Here is a 20,249-nt window from a genome sequence, read left to right on the forward strand (position 1 = left end):
TCTCTGAGTTAGAAATGAGTAGACCGCAACAGCTGATCGGTGGACCTCGTGATTCATTGTCCTTCAGAAATGATGTCGCTCATGAAAATGAGAAGCAATACCTCCAAGCTTTCAGAGTCATTTCCTACTGTTCAGCACACAAATGCTCTCTCTCTCACACACACACTAACTCACTTCAGGAGGATTGACTGGAGATAGCTGAGAAAGTAACAGCCATCATTACCTTGTCTACTTGTAAACCACAAGGGCCAGAGTAATCATCACCCTTAAACACAACGTTTCCTATTACTGACTGAACACACACACCCACATGCACACACACAAATACACATGATCTGTTTCTGCAGATGGATAAATTACAGAGAGAGAAATGCACAGTGGCGCAGTCGTCCAGGGCAGATGAAACGAAGAGGCTTAGCTAGAAGGATAATAGAACAACAGGGAGGAAACAAAGCAAAATAATTCATAATGCATTGTAGCGTGCTGAATAACTGCACAATCAGTAATACCGCCTTTTCTCCTGGAACGTTACAAAAGAGCAGAGACAGCAGACCTACGTGAAAGACCTACTTTCCGTGGTTTCACTGTATATGCTGCTACATGTGGCATGCGACCACACGGGCAACAAAAACAACTGGCTAATCCTCCCAAACGAACTCGGGCGTAATCACTTTATCACTACGTGATCTCTTTGTTATCTAGTTAGAAATCTGGCCTTAACTGTTGCCCTCAGAGGGGTGGACCATTTTGTTTGCTCTGTTGCAGTGAAACAAAGATGTGCAACCCATTTGTATTTCAGCGGCGTACGACTTTCTCCTCCGCTTCTTCCTGCGTCTCACGGTCGACTTAAGGAGTGGTCTTTCTAAACACACCGGGAGTTTAAATGAAGCCTGCCGCTCTGGCAGGGTTGTGAATGTGTTATAACCACAACCGTGCGAGGATGCTGGAGCTCCTCCAAAATAAAAGTCCTGCAAGCAGGCGCACAACAAACCCCCATGGAATACAGCTAATAAGTCTATATGCTGTGCAATTTGTCTCTCCGTAGATTAACACACAGCAACATTTCACCAGCTACAAACTGAAAAAAATGCACGTGGTTGCTGCTTCCTTGTGCATACTGTGAAATTTTGACCAACACCAATATTTCAAATAACAATCTGACTGACCGCCAAAGCTGGTACTGATATTTTAGTTCTCTTTGATTATTCTGTGTCAGGAAAACAAATAGATCATGATTAAAAGAAACCACTGATTAAAGCCTTTGAATGCTTCATCACACTCTTTAAACATTTAGCTACTGCCAAAGGTAAATGTCATGTTATTTGCCAATATGCCAATACGGCTGATGCTGACTGTAAGACAGACAGAGAGAGAGGGACAGAGTGTGTTAGCATGCTATTGCTGTACGCTTCAGAGTGGATCTCTCTTTTTTTTTTAATATCAGCAAAGACTGCATCCCTCTTTTGTTGCCATTTCCTGCAGTTTCATGCCCAGGCATCAAAGAGAGCACAGCTGCGTCACTGGATGAATGCTTTAATCTATTCAGCTAGTGCATCTGTGTTCTCTGTCTTACACTACGTCATTAGCCGCCCGCCTTAAAGGACGTACTTGTGTGTCTCTGTGTGCGTGTATGTATCTGCCCAGTAAAGTGAATAAGCATGCAAGTACATATACATGCAAACAATATGTGATCTCAAGTGTCTATGTATACTTTCATGCAGTATTCACTAGCAGTATACCTACTGACAAACCCACAGATACACACACATATACAAAAACGATTTCTCTTTAACTACCGCCTTTTTTATGCCCGAAGTTGCGTTGTTTCCCGGCTGAAGGCAGTGTTAAGACATCACATCTCCGATGCTAATCTGTGTGATGGTCAAGTTTCCAAGAAGTGCTAAATTTAGGTCCAGATTGCTGCTTTTGACTGGTGAAGGGTTGGAAACAACATTCTTTACAGTCAAAGGAGTTCAGAAGTTAAACAACAAAAAGCAAAAGATCCCCTCAAGCCACTGTATCGTCTAACCACAATACCAGTACTGATACTTCTTTAACACAGTTCATTAAACATGTCTGTTTGTGTTTTCAATTGTACAATCTGACCAAACGGACTCTGGGAATGGCTCTGGAGTCAATTTTTATAGAGCCACAAACCAAATGCTAGGATAGATTGGACTGTCTTACCTAATATAAATCATTGTCAATTGAGCATGCCCAATCAGAGCATAATCTATTCTGTATAATTATCTTAACAACAGGATGCTATTCGTCTTCTGTAACGCTGACTGAATGGATTTTACTTGTTTGGTCAGAACAAATGGGATTCTGAGCAGCTGTTTGTCAATAGGAGATGTATGTTATGTCACCATCCAGATCTAGCAATGGCTTTGACCAACTATGGTTTGAAGTTGAACGTTAATGATCGTTAATCCTTCTGACCCATTCCTAAATCCAATCGTTGAAACACCCGGTCAAGCAAACACCCGGTCAAGCAAACACCCGGTCAAGCAAACACCCGGTCAAGCACATCCACTGTGTAGTGTGAGTTTCCCAACTGCTATCAGAGTTTGGGCTAACACTGGCCTTGCTGCTCTTTGCACAGCAGTCCACCAAACTCGGTATCTGAGATATCGTTGGGTTTGCCAAACCCATCTGGTGCTCCTCTTAATAAAAGTCTCTTTCCTTGGATGCTAGAATTAAAAGCATCCACAATAAATCAATAACCAAGTATTTTAAATGACTCCAAGCAAATTAATGAAGGAATACAAAACCACCTAAGAGAATATAAATATATTTACTCATTTATCTTTTTATTGTTTAATCCAGTGTCTACGGGGCCTTCAGAGTTCAAATGCACCGCAAACACCAGTAAACAGAAAATCGCAGGAAAAACACACAAAACACAGAGAAACTGTTTTTAAGGGAGACATAATAGGAAAGAACAGAGACACATTTAATTTTCAAGCAATTATTTCATCATTCAGGGTTCAAAAGACAACAACAAACAACAACAACAAAATAAAACTAGTACCGGTACGGAAAAAAAGAAGATTTATTCATAACACACGGGAAAAGACCCAGGAAAACCGAGTTAACGATCAAAACGATAACAAAATAACGCTAAAAACCGATAAAAACCCTGAAAACCACACATTTCACACCTGAGCCTCAACTCTCGCGGCCCGGTACCAAAAAACTCACGGACCGGTACCGGTCCGAGGCCCGGGGGTTAGGGACTGCTGCTGTAGATACATGCTTGCTATTAGCCTTTTACTGTTAGCTTGTTAGCTTGTCCCCAAAATCACTCCAATTCTGTTTTGTGAGGGTATTAGAGTTGGATTTTTGGTGAGCTTTGTGGGTTTGTTTTCCCTGTTTCAATTACATTGTATATTCAGCTTCCATTGTGTTTTCTGTGCTAGCGTTGTCGCGAAGGGCGAACTGAGCCTCCATGTGTACGAACCATGACGGGGGGTCATGGAGCCAAAAGTCCGGCAGTTTCAGCGCCACAGCGAACGTAGCTGCAACAGGAGGCAGAGGTCCGGCGGCCGCTGATGCATCCATAGTGGAGTCTGCGTTATCTGCGGCCCGTTGCATGCTCAAGTCAGGGGTCACCAATGTGGAGGTAAGCATCGACGACACAGAGCTCTCAGTTCTCACTCCTTCTTTATTCGTCTCCAACATCAACTGCACATATCGCGCCACAAAACACAGGAACACACTTCCTCAACACTGGGTGTGAGTGGAGCCCTCTAGTGGTCCACCACAGTGTAGCATTTCTCTATTAACTAGTGTTTCTTAAGCTACAATGCATTTCAACCTTTCGTTTCAGCTTTTTTCTACTGCAACACAAGGACAGTGCCGTTTCTTCCCATCACCCTGTACGTGACATCATCTGGCTTTAGCTTCAGCCTTTGAACACAACATGTATCTGTTGCCATTACATTCATTAACTGTAATACAAACTGGTTTGTTTGAATTGGTTCAAGCGCACAACGGTCAAATCGAGCCACTTTAACACATCGTCTAATAATTATGTCCCAGATGGTGGATACAGTATGCTATGATGTAAGCCTCGCTGCGATAGAAGCCTGCATCTTCAACCTCTCCGTTTCTTTTGAAGTCCCCCCATGGGGGTGTGGGAGCTGGGCGATGGTAATGAATCAAGCTGAGCCATAATGAATGTCCTTATTCAAGTCTGCTTTGATGAAATTCCACCTGACTGATCTCAAATCACAGAACAAAACAGCGAGAGCTTGCTCGCAACTGTTATGAAAGCTATACCGACTGGCAACTTGATGGAGAGCGCTGAGCGACTCCGAGGACCCCTTCAGGATACTTTTTCTGTTTCTTCCCTTCGCGTCTTCCTTTTCCCTTCCTTCCTTATTCCTCTGTGATCACTGAGTAGGATGAAATCAGATGAGTGTGTCTAAAGTTGCACTACCATTTCAAAGTCAAAGATCCGTCACAATACACCCAGAGGAGAGACATAACTCGCTGTTTCGTTCCTAAACCGGTGCTACAAATATGCAGAAAAAACTTGTGAGCTCCATGTAATAACTTAGCTGCCAATCTGTCTATATTGAATCATCATAAACTATGACAACCATCCAACAACAACATCATAAATTTCAGCCAAGTGATGGTTGTCATAGTCTTTGTCGCTGTGCTGCGTTTGGCCACGGAACTGAGCAAAAGGCCTGTTTTACACTTCAAATGAAACGAGGTGCTACGACACAGTCAACATGCTTTGTAGAAGTCTGGGACGCATCTGCAAGCCCCCAGTATTCCAGAGAGCTTGAAAAGACTGCCAGGAGTAACAAAAGAAGTAAGTAATTATAGAGAGATCTCAAAGACAAAGCATGCAAATGACTGCCAACGGCATTTAAGAGTGGATAAGACCAACTGCTGCTGCCACCACTGCTGCTGCTGCTGCAGGTTGTTTTTGTGATGGTTTGCTTTGCTACCTTCAGTTTTTAATTGGGCTTGTAACAATGTAGTGAAACTGGATTTGAAACTGCAGCGTAACTCCCAGTACGTAGCTGTTTGTCGCTTCGATTTCCTGTAAAGGCTGAAAACCCAATTTCAGATTAATTTGATTTTGATGATTTCTGGAACAAAGTCCTTAGAAGAATTTTAGCATCATGAGGTGCTTATTTGCTCTGTTGATCAGAGCAAGATCACAAATACATCGAGACTGTTGCTGGTGACCTAAAAGTACGACGAATATATGCTACCATACAACACCAATGATGAAAAAATCACTTTAAAATGTTGCATGTGAACTATCCCAGAAGGGAAAAGGGCAACAATGGGCTTTTCCTTATTCAATATATATAAAATCAATCAGGTGAGGAAAATCTTGCCTATTCACGGTCATAAAGCACTTTGGGTGAAGGCAGCAGACAGCAATTGGCTCCTCAAGTCCAGTCATTCTAAACAGGTATCACTTTAACAGTGATTAAACTGACCTCAGGCTTACAGCGCTTTACTGGTACATAACCACACACACACTCAGACGGAGACAATACTTTTAAACATGCAGTTCTGTAAAAGAGTTAGGCCTCAGCAGCACACTTGAACAATGCAGTATCAACCAATTCGGCCGACAGGAAAGCTGAAGCGCGTTAACACAGACACACGCCCGCACACATCCACAGAAATAGTGCAAGTCCCTAAGCCTGGAGGGTGGGTGACAGAGCTCTGTGCTGGGCAGCAGTAGAGGCAGATGCAGCATTCATGCAGCCTGAGGGCATCGCTGGGTATTCAAGCTTCACTTGGCCTCTTCTACAGTGCCCTCTGATGCCTTAACCCCATCACCAACACACACACACACACTATCAGCACAATGCCAGTCAGGCCTTTCCAGCTTTGGACAAGAGACAAATTGGGAAAGAAGTAGAACAGGCTCAATGAGCGCAGACAAGTTAGACTGAGAAAACTGTAGAGGATGTAGGTTATGTTTGACTGTCTTCCTTCTACTTGTAATGCTATGTGAGTATCTAGGTTAACTCTTTCTTTGTGTGTCTATGTGCGTACGCATGTATGTATGTGTGTGTGTGGGTTCGGGACAAAGAAATTACACCGCTTTATGAGCGTCAGCACAGTAGTTTAGATTCATGGCGTGCATCCTTTTCACCGTTTGTTTCTGAATGCTAGATACCAGCAGATTATATGCATGTCCATAGGGTTGGGCAACTGAGTGAATATATGGCGTCAATTGGCTGAGTCCATTGTTGCTTGCTTCTGGACAAGTTGATCGACTTGTAAGACACAATCAGCACTAGAAGGTGGAGGAGAACAGTAGAGTTAAGGTTATGGTTGGGGTGTGGGCGTCAGGGTTAACCCTAAAGCTTGATTTAGACCCGATGTGTAGTTACATTTCTCGGGCAGTGCAAGTCCGGTTAATAAGCAGGCTAATAAGCCTAGACACAGCTTCTTATCATGCATGAATGCTCAGTGTAGTGCTGTCAAGACCTGTAACAGTACGGTTGACGTTAAGTCCTGGAAAACAAAGAACAAAGTCTCTACTCCTAATACAAGACGTTTGTCAGCTATAAAGACACCTCAGGCCCCATGCTAGCTAAACTAGCAGCATGTTGCTAGTAGAGCATTAAAAAAATAAAAATCACATCTTCATTTAAAGGCTGCAGACCTTCACCTGATTGCATGCTCATATTGTCTAGTTTAAGACAGAAATAATCCCAAATAGTGGATTTTGCATTCTTTACCACAACAAGCGAGAATTTACATGTGCAGTTGCCTGGCGGTTAAAATGGTGTTCAAATCCACCATGCCTTTCTTGCCGGGTCATTTCTGTGTGGAGCTTGCCTGTTCTCTCCGTGTCTGTGTGCGTTCTCTCCGGCTACTCCAACTACTACCAATCCAAAGACGTGCAGTCAGTGGGGTTAGGTTAACTGATGATCCTAAATTGTCCGTAGCGATTGGTTGTCTGTTTTTCTGTGTTAGCCCTGTGACAGACTGGCGACTGTGCAGGGTGTACCCCGCCAACTGCCCTATGGCAGCTGAGATTGGCTCCACCCACTGCGACCTTGACTTGGGTAAGAGGAAGAGAATGGATGCACGGACATTCGGTCGCTCATTGGAAAATGTAACATATCACCGATACCCATCATTTCAGCCCTGTGTGCAAAGTGGATTGCTTCATTACATTATAAAGTCATGACAAAAACATCTGTATTTTCATTTGCGACATGTAAAGAGACGACACAGTGGAATCACTTAATTCTTTAATCCTTAAAAGGCAACAAACATGAAGCCCACACACACACACACACCATCACCTACACATTTCTTTCTATCCCTCTCAATTGTTCATGGTTATCTCTCCTCTGTCAGGATGTCTCTTAAATACACTCAATCTCTCCCTCTGTCTTCCCACTCTTGCAGACAGACACACACACACCTCATTCTGTTACTGACATACCAGGCCATGCAGAAAACACAAGGGAAGCCTTTTTTTAATCCTGGGACCAAAACAGCAAAATGCAATAACCTGGGACAAAAGTGCTGACATCTGAAGATGTGTTTGGCATTCAGACAGACTGCTCGGTCGCAGCTGAAATGAACAGAAGCGACAGACCGAAGGGATCGCGAGACCCCTGACAATAAAAGAAAGACAGATACTCCTTCAATAGCTATTTTCACCCGCTGCATAGTCACTGGGCCTTCAGCCTCATTTTCTTTTTCCTGATTTTCATTCTTGACTCTTTTTTCATCAAATCCCCTTTTAATTCCAATAATTTACCCATGTGTGTTGTCTTTTTATCCTCACTTCCTGCTTCACAACCACCTCTAGGTCTCTCTACACTAGTCTCACCTTACCTATGGTTACAAGGCCTGTCTTCTTTCGTCCTCTTCCCATCTTTGTTCCTCCATTGTTTCATCTATTCCAGCTTCTATCTCCCGCTCTGTAGTCCTCTCTTCTCTCTCTTCATATCTCGTCTCTATGCAGACCTTGTTTGCCTGACTCGGCTTCTTGATTAGCAAGATCGACCAGCAGAAGTCTGCCAGACACTTTGTTAAAACAGCCAATGAGTCTTCAAGAGGTTTCCGTATAAATAGAAGGCTGAATCAGACAGTTCAATTACAGATAACACATTCCCACCCTTGAATTTCAAATGCTATTTAGCCACCGACAGAGAAATTGAGATTGTGGCCAGTGAAACGTGAGGTCAAGCTTTAAGGAATAAGAAAGCTGCACTAACAACCAACGCACGCTTGAGTGTGCATAGCAAAGGCAGTGTGAGATTGTCTTTTTCTGGCAACACTATTCAATCCACCACGCCACTGCACTCTTACATAATTGTGAGTTTGCGTGAAGAACGAAAGCTGCCTCCTCATAGACAGCAAGAGCAGTCTAGTGCACAGCCATAGGGACTAAAATAGTTAGTCATGTGTTCATTATCGCTATCCTCTTTTAAATGCTCACCCTGTATCCAGAAACATTAAACAGAAGAGGACCTTCGAGTGGGTCCGTGCAAGTGTGTGTGGGTGTGTGTGTGAGAGAGACAGAGGCAGAGTATGAGGGGAAGGAGGTTGTGGGATTGTGATAACTTCAAAAGGTTATTATTATTATTACTGAAGGCTGAAGCCATGCTCTGGCATCCCTTAAGCTTTGATCATTATGTAAAGCTGTTGTGCTCAGCGCTGGCACTGAATACATTACAGAGTGGATAACCAGGGAGTGTGCAAGCAAGCATACATGAACCAACACATTGACTCAGCTTCGTAGTGTCTTCCGATCCAAAGCAACACACCCTATTATCTCTAAAAGACGAGCACCCTTAATCTCACATCGACGCGTGATTGGGACACGGGGGGTGGAAAATTAGATATTTAAAGGTGCGCTACAACTATTTCACACATGGAGGTCAGGACGCTCACACAGAGGACAGATCTGTTTTTGGCTTTGGAGTTTTCATCAAGTTCAAGAACATAATGATATCATCAGCGTTACTTCAGCTCTAGGCAAAGAAATCCTGCAGTAAAATAAAAAACAGAGGGAAAAAAGGATTAAGAAGACGGAATCCTTTTGGATCGAGATCCACGTTCGTCAAAATATCTTGGCATCTTGTTGCATCAACTTCTACTATTCATTTGTTAGACCTCACTTGTGCCCCGCTGAAATTCTGCACTACTAGAATGCTCCTGGTAGTGTTTTATATGTAAATCCTGTGACTCTGAGAAGTGACAGTTCTCAAAGATCAGACAGCGAAGTTAGCGTATAAACTGTGTTCATAATTTTATAAAAAAAGAAGAAGCTCAGGCTTGGAATCTCGCTGTGCTCGTCAACATCATTTCCAGTGAAAACCTAGATATGGTGGGACTTAAGATGTCAACACTTTACCTAGCAACAGCAAGTGCTTCAGAGAAGCATACCGAAAATGAGGTCAGTGGTGCTTAGAGCACAAAAAAAAGGTTTTCTGTGGATCACAGGCTGCATAAAAGATGGATGGAGCAACCATGACATCACCCACTGGGTTTCTGGGCTTTACATTTTGAATCGTCAGTACTTTTACAGTCGCCATGTTAGTTTGTTGGAGCTAGAAGTTGGCATATATGGACGAGACGGTGGAGTTGTCGGTGAAGTTATCGGCTAACACTTCCAAACTTAGTTAACAAGCTGCATTAAGTACAGGTGTAATGCATAGAAACAAATACGTGTTAATGAGTGCAAAGTAACTGACTAATAGTACTAATTTACTAATTAGTACTAATTTAACTAAACTGAAGGGCAAACTTATTGGGCAGGCTGTTAAACATGGCAAACTATATTATGATTCTACTAAACAGTCATCTGAAAGGTACCTAAAGCACCACCCGGTGTACAAACTCCCTTTAATCTAAGTGATGCCTGGACGTCGCTACAATGACATCACCCAATGGTTTGTAAAGTCCCATTTTGAAGCCTCGAGATTAGAGTTTCCACCATCATCATCATCTCAGTTTTAAGAAACCTGATGTAATAAGGAAGTTTGAGTCTGACTCATGCACAATGGCTAAAGCCTTGTGAGTGATAACTCATTAGCCAGAGAGCGTTTGGTTTCATAATCCTATTTTTTTTTTAACATAGTATGACCAGGAAAGTGTTTACAGAAGTCAAGGCAAAGTCATTTTCCTGTAGACTTTCACAGGACCAGAAGTTGATTTTGCAAACACAGCTATCACACTCTGGTGCACTTTCACATTGGCTTAATTTTTGCAACCTAGGAGCTATGCCCATGTTCATGTCTTTGATCTTGACACGTGTCAATCCAGTTTCCAATTGTTCACTTATAAAATAATTCTCTGAGGACACAGTTGTAGTATCCATATAGGCCAAACTATCTGTATCAAGCTGTAACGTGCGTCTTGATGGTGTAAAGTTTGAAGGTGTAAAGTAAACAATTTTTAACATGCGAGTGAGTGGAAATTGACTCTCTTCTGGAGTCAGCCTCAAGTGGTCACTAGAGGAATTGCAGTTTTTGGCACTTGAGCATCTGCTTCATTCTTCAGCCCTGAAGGTTGCTGCCTGCTGCGGACACAGATCTTGTGATTGATAACCAATGGTTTTACTGTAAACTAATCCCTCTGTACTCACTTGTAACAATACGATTATTACAAGAATATTGTGGCATGGTTTAGTGCTCAGTTTAATCAGCACAGTTTACTACAGAATAACTTCAAGTTATATTTTATGTTAACACAGTCTGTTATACAAACATGAATGTTTTTTCCTTTTGGGGGAGTGGGGGTGGGGGTGTGTCTATTACTCATTGTAGGGCCAGCCCTAAAAGGTACTCTCCTGCCACTGTAAGTGAATACCAGATGTTTAAGACGTCAACAGATGTAACTATCAAAGCAACATATGCATTGCAAAAGGTTATCTTTGACTCACACGAGTAGCGTGCAAAAGTGTGACCCGTATTGCAAAAAGCATGTTTAAAATAATGTATTTATTCTCATTGCTGAGTTGCTATAGGCTGTATCTATTGTAGCACTGTACCTATTAAAGCAGGAAGTCGGGAGCTGTACGTCTACTAAGCAGACTTTGATATCGGCTTTGCAAGTCATGTTTTCATTGCAGTATTTAACAATTTTCTCACACCTCACCTCTAATGCCTTGTACTGCCTCACCTGCAATCTAAAGTCCAAAACATATTCTGTTATCATACAGAGGCAGGGAAAGCAGGAAACGTGTATTGCAGTAAATATCTGGCATTATGCTGGCATAAAGACCTCAAATGATTAATAAAATAGCTGTGGATTACATTTTTGGTTGAATTATTCCATTAATTGACTAACTGTTTGTGTCCGGCTTGCTTTTATAAGAATAAACATTCTACAAATGATTGGTTGGTCCTATCCTATCATGTTATTTATTGTTAGCTATGTCTATTGGGCTATTAGTCCTTGTATATCCCCTGCCAGAGTAAAATATTCTGCAGACTGCATTCTTCAGCGTATATCCCGTGTTTTGGGATAAAATACAGTCCTCCTGACTGCATTAGAAAACATGTTATTATTGCCTCTATTAATAGAGTGTCGCTATTAGGGTGATTATGAGCTTAGGAGGGGAACCCTTGCTCAGAGGGCCTAGCCACCACTTTTAATTTTCGTCTACACCATCTAATCCGAGAGCCACACTGAACTTGAAAACAAGCCATCTGTTCCTGCCCTTACCTGGCCTACATTGGCCGGAGCACACTCAAACTCTAGCTGCAAGAAGGAAACCACGGGCAGTGCAATAAAACTGTCTTGCACTGTCATCATCACTGTCACACTCCGGAGTAGATGTGCCGTAGTGCTACAATAAAAGCGACGCTGTCGTGGTAATAATTATGCTGATAATAATACTAATAAAGAAATATAGCAGCACGAGAGCCTACTAGGCTAAACTCGCCAATGAGCACCATACACGCACACTGTGAGCCCCCAGATCCATTACAACGATTCCCCCCCTTCTCTTTCTTCGACCTCCAGCCAGTGATAGCAGTGGTTCTGGTAAGCAACAGTAACATAATTTAAGAAAACCGGGCATTACACAGGCCCTCAAAATCTATTTGCAACATACAGAGGTGTGATGCCCACCCAGTTCAATACCAAGGACAGCGGTCGACGCTCGAGAGAGCCTGACAGCCATGACAACACATGCACTACAAAATGACAGATTTATGTCTGCACGATGCATCGTAAGCAGCTACGTGAACATGCCCCGAATGATACTGCTTTGTTTATGAAGCATTAAACCCACGGACAGGGGGCTAGACACACAAAACCCTCGGAGATGCATTTATAGAGAGGCTTTTTGCCCCCCTGCAAGAAGCATCAACAGCCACATTTTCCCCCCTTACCAAATCACGTCGTCAAAATGGCTCTATCGAATAAAACGCCCCGCACTTACCTGCTTTTCCCGGGGTGGAAGAGCTCACATGTCCCGTAGCTTATTTTAGCCTGTTAGTGTGGGTATTATCAATGTGGTGGGCACCGTTATGTGTCTGCCAGCGCCATGTTATTATCACTAAAGTGGAGGACTGTGCGGTCCTGTGCGCTACATCCGGGCTGTTGGAGAGAGCGAATGAGCGCAGTTTGTGGTGGCGGAGAGGGCGGAGAGCGCTCTGGATATATGTGGAGCACCTGTGCAACAGAGCAGGGACAACTTTCAGTCACGTAGGTGTGCTGGGAGAGCTACACATCGAGCATATTCAATAAACGTCGGCGTGAAAAACCTCTTTCTTTTTTTCCCCTTCCTGTCGTCTATTGTTGCTATGGAGAGTACCAGAGCAGTATAGCTGTTTGGACTAGCTTAATGTAATACACGAGAAGCTGAAATAGCTTACAAATACACACGAATAAACTGTTACAATAATTAGCTTAAAATGGTATAGTATATCATAAATTTGCTTTTAAAATGTTTATAAGTTGTTGACGTATTCTAAAGTTTAATTATATTTTCAGTAATAACGTTACATAAAAGTTAAAAGACTGAAACAGCTTAAAGTTGGCTTAATGGTTCTGGCAGCTAGCTTGAAGTAACGGCTAAATCGTTGGAATCACTGACCGGTAGTACTAATGGTGTGAATAGAAAAAATAGATAAAGCAGGGATACGCCACCTGCAAGCTGACCGAAAGTAATGAGAAAAATGATTGATAAATTGCTATATAGTAGAGTATATTGGTGTTGTGATACTGCAGAAATTGCTATTGATGCAAGACCAAGTAAATAAAGGGCCAGTATCAGTACCGATATTGATCCTTTTACCCTATAAAGGCAGCACACAACAAAACACACCTTTTAGATTTTCATGTGTTTTGAAACTGGGTTTGTTGGAGACCTGGAATGTAAATGTGTCTGTCTCCAAAGCATTTTGGGTCACACTCTGTTGTTTGAATGTGCTGTAGGCTATTAAAAAAATAGACCTAGTAGTCAACACAAGAAGGTTCAAACATTTTGAAGTATATTTTTTAAATTTCCAATAATAATTATTATTATTTCTTTAACACAGTTCATTGGGTTACATACTGAACTTAGAGAAGTATCGATGCTATCACGCTAGTATCGATTCAATACCAGTACCAGTGGTTGGTATCAGTACTATCAATATTTGAATTGATCCCCTCACCTCTGGACTATATACCTGATAAGAAGATAAGCTAAAGTACTGGCTAAATAACATTAGACAAATAATGTTGAAAGTCAGTTGAAAGTAATGGTTAAAAATATAATTTTAAATATTATACAGAAGCTAAAAAAAAAAAGAAATATAGCAGAGTGTAATGGTTGAAATATATAAAAGTGATGGTAAGCAATTGAAATTTGCAGTGATTGATAAAATGCTAGTAATTAACAAATAGCTGAAATAGTTAAATAAAGTGTAATGACTGATAAGTTTCTGCCACCAGGTAATGCATGGAAGCTAACTTGATTACATTACATTTCAACATTTCATTTGATTGCAAATGTCCTCTTGGCCTACATAATATCAGCGTTTAGTCCACAGGGTTGTGGATTACAAGAAATTTAAAAAAAAAAAGAATGACAATATCAACACAATAAATCCTTTGAAAACAGACAAACAAATACAGGAAGAGGAAAACAGTGAAGCTATGTCAGAGGTCCTTTACTAATAGCAAGCACTGTAAAAACAAAATGTAATGAAAAATGAAGCAATGAAATTTCATACACTTTAAGAAAATTCTCTTTTAAGTTGTAATTTTAGGAAGCTGATTTAGGCATGATGATAGAAGCAAATATATCAGTACAGATGTTCTTCCAGTGAAAGCTTTAAGGACACACACAGTGTGACAGCCTCTGCCAGCTCCCACTGTGTCACAGCCCTCATTGATCTTCCATCTCTTTTTCTGACATGTTGTTTGTAGCACAGGGCTCTTCCCTAGACTATGGTAAGCGAATATGGAAGGGCAACAGCCACTTTCTGCCACTCACAGCACATTCCTTATGTCTGCTCTGCTCTTTTAAACCGAGTACTAGAAGGAAAGTAGAGGGAGAAAGCATCCATAATGCAAGATCTGCCTCTTTGTATTGCTGTTAAACACTTGGATCAATGAAACAGCTGCCAGCACATGTGTTTTATCACCATCTTTCTTCTTCTTCTCCGTCTACTGTACAGATGAAGACTTTAAAACTGTCCATCTTTCAAATATATGGTATTGGAGGTGCATTCCTGTCCTCACTACACACATGTGCAACATATGTCAAAACCATGCTTACAAAAGAAAGGAAACCCTTCAAAAACAGTTCCTCAGTATTAACTGATTTCCTGTCCCACTGATTTGGCCTTTTGTGATCAGATCATACTGCGCTTGTCTGCTCTGTCTCCCACGGAGATTGCCACCACCCATAAAGCTCTTTGGAGACATGCGAGCTCAGGGAAACACCCTTTCAGAAGACTATTCCAGGATATGCGACACTTATTATGGGGTTTACAGACAGCCACATCTGTCAAAGGAGGGGCGGTGGTGTTTTTGGATGGTAATTGAGCTTTCAATCATAATAAAATTGAATTGTGGACAGAGCTGCATCCAGGATGGAACAGCTGATTTACCATCTCTGGAAAAAAACAAAACACACACACACACACACACAGAGACACACTACAGCTTTGAAGTGTGGTTAAAATTTGAGGGTGATAGCAAGATTTGGGAACTATGCCATACTTGGATGGTGAGGCTGATGAACTGGATTACACTGCTGAGGAGTTTAATAAATTGTACTGATATTTTGACATGACTGGACTAAGTCGTCCAGATGTGGACTATAGTAGTTCTGGAAGAAAACTCCAGAACTACTATGTTTACTGTGATTTCCACAAAGGAATCAGCTGACCTGAAAAAATGAGACAATCCAATGGCCTTTTTGAGATCAGGGGTTTGCCCACCACATGACTGCAACCTCCCCAGTGAATATTTGACACCTCCATCTAGTGGTGGATTGTGGGAGTACGCAGGTCACGACAGTGCAGCTGCAGGAGTTTTAATGTGGTTTTTTGTTATTCTTGGAACATCAGCCCAGGCATCTCTGTTTGAATAATGTGATCTTTTCTGATACTAAACTCATTTCACAGTGGCCCAGATATGATGACTGGAATTTCAATGCACATACATAAACATACTCAGGTTTACACACACACACAAACATGCTACTGTCCCCATGGCAACTGAAGCAATAACCGTGTATTTGAAACCATCTCCCTCACTCTTACTCCACTCTTACACACTCTTTGATTTACTCTCTCTTCTTCACTCCGTGTTTGAAGGCACAACACCATCTTTAGCTCTTGGTGAGAGCCACAGGTTATTGCTATTGGATGGAAAACTGGAAACCTCTGACTAAACACTCCAAACCATTACCCGTTGTAGGATTACCACGAAGAGCTGTCTCATTCCACACATTCAGTTTTTTTTCTTGCACATGTAGTTGGAAAGAAGGGGTAAAGAGACAAAAGTATAAAGTTGAGGGCAGTACTCATTTGACAAGTGTTGAACAAACACTTGGAACAAAGCCCAGAGCTTATCAGAGACTAATGCCACTGTTGTTGCTCTGGAAAACCCTGCTCCTGCCAGTATGCTCTCTTCTGCCTAACAGCAGCACACCTCACGGGTTCCTCCTTTTTCCCTCAGCTACCCCATTGGCTGAAACTACAACAAGAGATCTCCTGCAAGTGACATCATTACTCCCTCTCCCATTGAGCAGCATATGTCATGACCACATGGTAAACTTAAATGAAGAGATGTAGTTTGCTTTCTTATTCAAATATCTATATATAATATATATATATATATATATATATATATATATATATATATATATATATATATATAATATCTGTTACAGTTGCATTATATGCAGTGTTGGGAAGGTTACTTTTAAAATGTATTCCATTACAGAATACAGAATACATGCCCCAAAATGTATTCTGTAACGTATTCCGTTACGTTACTCAATGAGAGTAACGTATTCTGAATACTTTGGATTACTTAATATATTATCATGCTGTTTACAACTACGTGAATGTACTATTTCTGTGATTTATTACTGTTACTGAAGGTCCGCGACTAAAGGGACCTCTGGCTAATACTGTGGGTTCTGTGTCGGCCGAAAACTAGCTTTACTTTGTTGTCTGGGTCAACTTTGCTAGCAAGAGACAGAGAGAGGCGTTGAAAGGCTGCTCCAACGGAACTTATTGTTTTTGGAGGAAAACACGAACACGGTGTACAGTCGAGTCTTAATAGCTTACTTACAACTGGGCTCGTCAGGCTCTCTTCTTGGCTGCAGTGGTTATTATTATATTTACATGATTCCAGCTCCCGTTTTTGCTCGATGACAGCTCGTACTTTTCCTTTTTCTCCCTCCCTCGCTCACAGACACATAACGGGTATGGCAGTCCATTCTCCCTGCAGCACGGACTACACTGCCTATGATGCTACATTCTTTAGAGCTATACCGGTAGCATTCTGCCTATTAGCTTAGCGCAACAACAACAGGCGCTCTCTCACCCAGAAAACACGCAGAGAGAGAGCGTCACCCTGTAACCATGGCAACCGTAACGCTGCCGCCTGGAACAACAGCTGTCAAACAAAACCCAAACAGGCCTGACCCGCCACAATATGAAACAGGAAAATACCGCCGTGTAATCCATTTATTTCAACAAAGTAACTGTATTCTAAATACCACCTTTTTAAACGGTAACTGTAACGGAATACATTTACTCATATTTTGTATTTTAAATACGTAACGGCGGTACATGTATTCCGTTACTCCCCAACACTGATTATATGTGAGCTGCAGCTTTTGTTTTCAGACTTGATTGAGGAAGCAAACGTCAGTTCATGCCCTGGAGAGGCCAAGCAGGAGAGGAGACATAAACTAAGTGTTATTGATTGTTTCTTTGGAAGTATCCTATCCTCTCACTATGCAGCCCAACCAACAACAAAAAAGAAGAAGTCTTCTGATCCTTACAGGAATACCCTTTTTATATAGCTATAAGGTGGTAGTAAGTATATGAAACTTCTCCTTTTGCCCAGCTGCTTCGATTTTGAGCTTCACTTTTAACAGCAAGTGTTCACCCCTCAAAGGTTATCGTGGTTTATTCAAGCACAACGGCGCTTCGCTTTAGCCAGTTAGTACATTTAGAACATTGCTTTAGCTTAGCATTAGTTAACATTTGACCTTCAGAAGGCATCTCAAACTGTAAGGTGTCATTTTTAAACCAGTTTTCCCACCTGGGAGCAACAAAACTAGGCCTAAATCTTAAAAATATAAAAATTAAAAATCTAATTACAGCAGACAAACAAGGTCTGGCCATCTGATGAATGAAAATCTACTTTTACTTTTGAGACCTTATTTTTGTGCAATGTACCAGTGGATAAACTGAATTCCAACGACAGAAGACTCCTGTATATCCTTCTGGCCGCAAGTAAAAAGCCTCTTACGAGAAGATGGCTTAAGCCTGAACCACCAACGATAGAAGACTGGATACATTCTGTACAAGAGATCTATACGATGGAAAAAGTGTCATTTTCTCTTAAACTTCAGAGGGATACCTTCTACGAAATATGGTCTAAATGGACAGACTGTGTTAAGCATATGAGGTGTGATTTTGTATATGACAACCCTGAGTAATACGTAAACCTACCTGCCCTGCTGCCTCCTAACCCTAGTTTTTTTTTTTGTTGTTGTTGTTGTTTTTGGTTTTTTCTTCTTTTCTTTTCTCTTCTTTTTCTGTCTTCCTTATTTTTCAATTATAAGTTAAAATGTGACAGCAAAGAAAGTGTAAAAAGGCAAACTACTGTTATGTTCAACAGCTGTCCCAATAAAAGAGATAATAATAATAAAAAAGAAAATCTACTTTTGTGTTCACTATTGTTTCTGTTTTGGTCTCCACCAACTCATAAGACAGACAGTGTGAATTATATAGAGCTTTTTTTCATTGTTTGGTAGTCATGTTTGACAGAGGAAAAGCGAATCATCGAAAAGAAAATCAGCCAGTAAAAACTAGAACTTTAAATTTTACTAACAAAAATCATCTTCTGCTTTAAATGTCAGCATTTGATTTAAGTGTGATAAATATATAATCTAATCAAGATGCTGATAACTATAAAATTACTATTCAGTATGTTTTGCCTTGTTCACTGTTTGTTGTAATGAGCTGAGCAACAATCCCGTTGGGCAAATGGCAAACATTCATCTATTTGTTATCTAATTGTGGAAACTATTAAAAATCAATTTTTAAAAAAAGAGCTACACAATTTGCCTTGTAACAGCTTAAATGAGATGACGAGACATTAGGATTTAATCAGCCCAGATGCTCAATTTAACAAATTCTAGTGCTGCCACACACACATACACTGCCAGAGGCTGCAACTTCCCCAGACTGTCCAACGTGACACTGTAGAGCCGCTGGGCTCCTGGGGTTGGCTGCTCTCAAACACTCATGAAGAATTAATGATTGTAAATGCGAGTTAACACGTGTGCATGAAGGCAGAACACAAAATGATGCAGAATCAGCCAGTTAGTGTTGTTTCTATGCAATTTATGATGTGAACTCGTCAAACAACATAATAAACATTTCAGAGATTAGCATGTCACTTTAACAGCATATAGCATAAGCATGAGATAAAGCGTTAAAGTGTGTAGTTCAAAAGTGTTAAACTCTTTGAAGTTTGGAGTCCGGTTAAAACCAGCACAAAGAGCAGGCTTTTGTTATTTGTTATTAATATTCTTGACGTAGTTTGGAGCACAATTATTATTTTTTATTACTTTTTTATTTATGTTGATATAGTACATGTGTATTATTTGTTTCATTGTTTAGTAAACTGGTGTAAATGTTGGGTAGGAAATATCAAGTAAAAATGTGTTTGATTGCAAGTTTTCTGGAAAAAAATTATAATATAATTAAGTAACATTATATTTAAAATCCCCATATATGATTCCCTATATGCCTATACATGGTCAAGCAAGAGGCATAGTGTTAAATAGCTCTACATAGTTTTATTATCATTTTGACCTTCATTGTCATTCTGTTGATCTTGAAGGAGAGATCAAAGGTCAAATGTGACATTTAAAATCCTTATGTCAACAATACACACCATTAGTGTATTAGCGTAAGTATCATCGATTCGTAAGTATCAAAAGTTATAAGGCTTTTGGTGGATGTTGGGCAAATTGACACGCAAACACTACCAAAAACATAACCTCCTTTGGTGGAGGTAAAAATGGCGCCTTCAGATGTATTCCTTTAATTTACTTTATTACAAGTATGCACATGTTCCCTTTTAATGAACCATTCGTTTGCAAAACAGATGATTAACAGCGATGTCTTTGTACCATTAAGTCTTTTTTTCTAAGTTGAGTTTGCATTCATGTACATGCAAATATTAATTAGACTGATTGGATCTGCATAAGCACAATTTAAAATACTTTCAAATTCCATGACTGTCTCACTTTGTAACCCTCACAGCAGAAAGAACAATTGTTGAGCATTTTTATACATAGTAAGCCATCCAGTTGGCCAGATTGAATCTTAGGTGGGTCAGTTTATGTTTGACACCCCTGGTGTTGGTGTTTAATGAGTAAGTATAAGAACTATGATTATAACTTTTAACCTTGGAGTCCACACACAGGTTGAATATGCAATAACGTGCACACAGGAAACACTTAAGTACTGCTGCGAGCCCTGAGAAATGCAGTAGACAAATAACGCACTGTGTAAAAGACATGGACTGTA

At 40.8% G+C, this 20,249-nt stretch overlaps 1 protein-coding gene and 1 long non-coding RNA gene across 2 annotated transcripts in view; both read right to left on the reverse strand.

Moving 5' to 3' along the window:
- The window catches only part of LOC146501351 (uncharacterized), a 191,311-nt gene extending 178,900 nt beyond the window's left edge, over positions 1-12,411 (reverse strand). Inside the window, exon 1 of the long non-coding RNA XR_014869526.1 lies at positions 3,013-12,411. This is a non-coding gene — a long non-coding RNA (uncharacterized LOC146501351). The remainder of the gene's footprint in view (positions 1-3,012) is intronic.
- The window catches only part of pak5 (p21 protein (Cdc42/Rac)-activated kinase 5), an 85,506-nt gene extending 72,980 nt beyond the window's left edge, over positions 1-12,526 (reverse strand). The window contains exon 1 of the mRNA XM_085133676.1: positions 12,407-12,526. The gene's annotated coding sequence lies outside the window, so the exon portion shown is untranslated. The remainder of the gene's footprint in view (positions 1-12,406) is intronic.
- Between the last annotated feature and the right edge of the window lie 7,723 nt (positions 12,527-20,249).

Source organism: Neolamprologus multifasciatus, chromosome 15 (assembly GCF_963576455.1).
Source record: "Neolamprologus multifasciatus chromosome 15, fNeoMul1.2, whole genome shotgun sequence".
NCBI classification, from domain to species: Eukaryota; Metazoa; Chordata; class Actinopteri; order Cichliformes; family Cichlidae; genus Neolamprologus; species Neolamprologus multifasciatus.